The following is a 4349-nucleotide window of genomic DNA, read 5'->3' as shown; positions in this document are numbered from 1 at the left end:
AATATCAAGCACAAAAAGTCTACCCCATACCATCCACAACCAAATGGTCAAGTAGAAGTCACAAATAGGGATCTAGAAGCCATTCTTACTAAAATAGTAGCTGTTCATAAAAAAGATTGGTCTCAAAGACTTCCTGAATCCATTTGGGCATACAAAACAACACGGAAAACACCAATTGGTTTTACAACTTTTGAAATGGTGTATGGAAAAACAACAATGATGCATATTGAGTTTGAACACAAATCTTTGAGAAGAACTCTATAATTGAATATGCCACTTTTTGAAGCACAAAGAGACCACATTCACTAGTTAAATACTTTGGATGAGCTAAGAAAGATGGTTGTCCAACAAACAAAACTTATTCAAAATCAGAGAGTTAAGTGGCATGATAAGTACATAAAGGAGAAGAAATTTCAAGCAGGTCACTGGGCATTGTTTTATGATTCTAGATAAAAGGATACTATGGGAAAGCTGCAAACAAGATGGTTAGGCCCATATGAGATAGATGAAGTTTTCAAAATTGGAGCAGTTCGTTTGAACACTATTGATCTAGTCTGATTCAAGCTTTTAGTAAATCATCATCAACTATGCCTGTATCATAAGCCTGCAACCAAATAATAGTTCCTGCAACAATTCACTAGTCAAGATACATATCAGTTCCTGCAGCAACTAATGAAGTTCTTGCAGCAAATGGAGAAGTTCCTTCACCAACTGGAGAAGATCCTACAACAACTAAAGTAAGTATTAAGGGCACTATTCTTGCAACTTCTGTAGGGGTTGTTCCTAACACTCATTAAATTCTTCAAGCATCATTTCATAAAGATATTTCCATGTCTTATGGAAATATTATTCTCTATTAATAATTTTTCCATCCACATCATCCCACTTCATTTCTTTCTCTATCATTTCATTCACGTCACATCATTTCATTTCATCCTTCTTTTTAGCTAATTGTTTCATGCAACATTTATTGTCATGACTGCAGATATGTACATAGCTTATTTTTTTATTAATTATGCATTTTTTATTTTACTATGATTATTTCCTATTTCAAATTTACGTACACTTCCCTCTATCCTTTCCACATGTGTGGACATGTGTCATAATAAGCTGGGGGTGTTTTATGGTCTGATTTCCAAGTTAAGTAATTATTCATCCTTGTCAGTAACTTGATTTGATTTTCCTACCATCACTCTTTTTAATGAAACATTCTTTGGTATGAGTGAGAAATGCATTCTACCACCGAAACTGGAAGTAAGGAATTTTCAAGAAAATATTTTTCAATTCTGCAAATTACTTTAGGCCTTCATTCTCTACTGCGGAAATTATTTTGTGACTTGAAATAGTCATGTGTGGAGATCCTATCTGCGATGAACCTGTAATCCATGACATGTTGTTGCAGGATGCCCTGTATGAACATTATTTCTTCATGCATGGGTGGATTGATTATTTTATGAATTTTAACAGATTTCAATGAGGAAATTGCTTTTGATTTCATGCATGCATTCAATAAAGGAGAAGCCTCTATCAAAGTATTGAGATTTATTGCTACAGAACAATGAATAACTCAAGTTACTGGGTTGTTGCAAGAAGGAGAGTTGTTTCTTGAATCTAAGGATGCAAGAAGTGCTAGGGTAGAATTTACACACCCCATAGATGGACCTCTGACGGTGGACAAACAGGGAACCAGACTGGTATCTCTTCTAGCAGAATGGGCCCAGGTGGCATTGTATATAATGAAATACATTACCTGCGATGGAAGGTATTCAAATTTACATTCAGTCCATTTCAAGTTGCTTAGTCATTTATGACATGGCTGAAGGGTAAACGTTTCAAATTTTCTATACCTCCTTATTTCCATAAGTGCCAAAGAGACACGAAAGGGTGGAAATCATTTTGTCAGTCATCATGGTTTGATAAAATTATTAGTAGAACGTTCTCTTAGGGATGTTTCTCAAATGGCATGGGGGTTATTTGAAGATATACTATAATTTAGGGTTGAAGATGCTCCTGTTGCAGAGGAATTAGTAGCGCAAGAGGAAGACATAGGAGAGCCTTCATCTCCTAGAATTTCTACAGGAAATGAACCTTTTGTTGCCAAAGAAGCTTTGATTGTTCTAGAAGATGTGGTGGTTGAAACAAACATTGAGCATCCCTCCATTCATTTCCAAAAAGGAGCCACATCTTTTAAAAGGAAAGGGAAAGAAGTAGAGATAATTGATGCAGAAGGAGAAACTATGGTGTAGCCTCAAGCAATGTAGGTTTCTCCTATAGCCAAAAGTTGTAATCCGAAGGGAAATTCTCCTACAGCAACTCAAAAAGTGTATGCAAGAAGGACTCGGTGGAGTACATAGAAAGTTTGACCAACAGGGGAAGCAGTGGAGGTCATTTCAGTAGAAACATCAGAAGATGAACATGGGAGTAAAATAGAGGTTAAATTCTAGGAAGAATATGGCACCAACAAACTTTCAAGTCTGGCATATGTGACAGAACAATTTGAAGAACCTGTTGAAGAAATTCCATGCCATAAGGTAACAACTAATAAACCTCCATGATCTCTCACTAGTTTGTCTATTGCATTAACATTTTATAGGTAGTGGGAGATAGAGAGGGCTAGGTTACATGGAATTATTGATAAGCAAGAAAGGGAAATTGAAAAGAGGGATAATCAGATTGTAGAGTTGGAAGCTAAAGTTGGCACAATTACTAGTATGGTCCCTGAATTAATACAATGTAGGGCTCCTCCAAGGGTTTTTTATTTGCATCTAAAAGAGAGGTATTTAAGTTTTAAGCTAAACCTCATTATTAGAGACCTTAGTCCTTCTTTAGAAACCTCAAAAGAATTTTATAATGCTTATCAGACCTCTCTGACAACTGTTAAAAAATTATTGTGTGAATTTTATTTGCATAACTATGCTATGACTTCTGATAATGAGTGGAATCCCTTGTTATATATTGATGGCATCCACATAAAAACATTAATGTCATGGGTGAAAAATGAAATTAGCATGGGGACTCAGGTCAAAGCATATAGAAATCTAGAATTTGATTGTCCATTGCCACTTAGGGCTGAAGCCAAGGACCCATGACTTCTTTATTATGATTGGTAGAAATTATTAGCAAGGCTTGATATAAGGATCCAAGTGTTACCAATGAGGGAGGAAATATTCCAGGCATATGAACACTTGATTGAAAATGAAAGCGCAACTACAGTTGACTGTCTGATTCTGCATTGGAATAATCTTCCAAGGGACTTAAAACAGGGTGAACCTCATTCACTGTTGAATTTTCATGGCGCTATACAAAGAGCCCCTAAATACATCCATTTGGGTAGGATGAAAAGAAATGACTGGCAACCCTTGATCTTCCAGCCCCCTATCCTTATGTGGCCATTGATGGGATGCGGAGTTATAGACAAACCCTATGAGGTAGCCATAGACGAACCCAGATGGGCTAGAATAGAAAAGATGAAGGGATTTTATTAGAATTTGGCTACAGGAGGGACATGATGTGGAACTATTGGTGACTTGCAAATTAGTGCCCAAATCATAAACTTTCCTCTTGCTAGAGGATCAGAAAGACACTAAGTAAGGGGGCATGATGAGCTGAGATATTAGCTCCTTTTATTCCTAGAATAAGTGTTTGTTATTTTTTTATTTTTATAATGGGATGGTAATGATGTATTAAAGTTTGACTATATGCATTTCAGATGTTAATTGAACCCATTAAATCATGTTTTGTCTTTGCCAAGTTATTCCTATAGCCATGTGGTTTTTTCCTGTTGCCATACGGATTGTCATAGGCGATATCATGTGTGAAATGAATAAGTGTTATGATTAATTAAAATAGATATGTATATGCTTGTATGTTCTTTCTTTTCAATTGCAGGAATAAATGAGATGCTGCAGAGAAGGTTGTCCTATCACGTCGAGAAGGCAGTTTCGGATATTCAAGGGGCGACTAAAAGATCAAATCAGTGAAGAGGATAATGGGCATGGGGAATGACAAAGATGTAGCAAGCTGCACAAGACTCATTTATGTCTGACTTTAGTGAGAATTAATCTTGTAATACTGCTACACTATATTCTTGATTGTGGTTTGATATAGATCCACGCTTTTAGTGGCTTAACTCTGACTGTTCTCCTTCATGAATGTTATCTGCCTCTTCTCATCAACGTGATCTTAATTGTAGAAGGTTATTGTAATTTTCTTTTAAATAAGTGTCTCTGCCTCTTCTTTGAGGTTAGATAGAAAGAGAGGGACAAAGAGAAGAAGATTTAAAAATAAAATTGCAGTGTGTTTTAGTCTTCTTTCATTCCGAATGATGTATCGACTTTTGAAAAGCAATG

This window comes from Cryptomeria japonica, chromosome 5 (assembly GCF_030272615.1).
Source record: "Cryptomeria japonica chromosome 5, Sugi_1.0, whole genome shotgun sequence".
Lineage (NCBI taxonomy): Eukaryota > Viridiplantae > Streptophyta > Pinopsida > Cupressales > Cupressaceae > Cryptomeria > Cryptomeria japonica.
The sequence above is the reverse complement of the archived record's forward strand: the minus strand, read 5'-3'. Positions refer to the sequence as shown.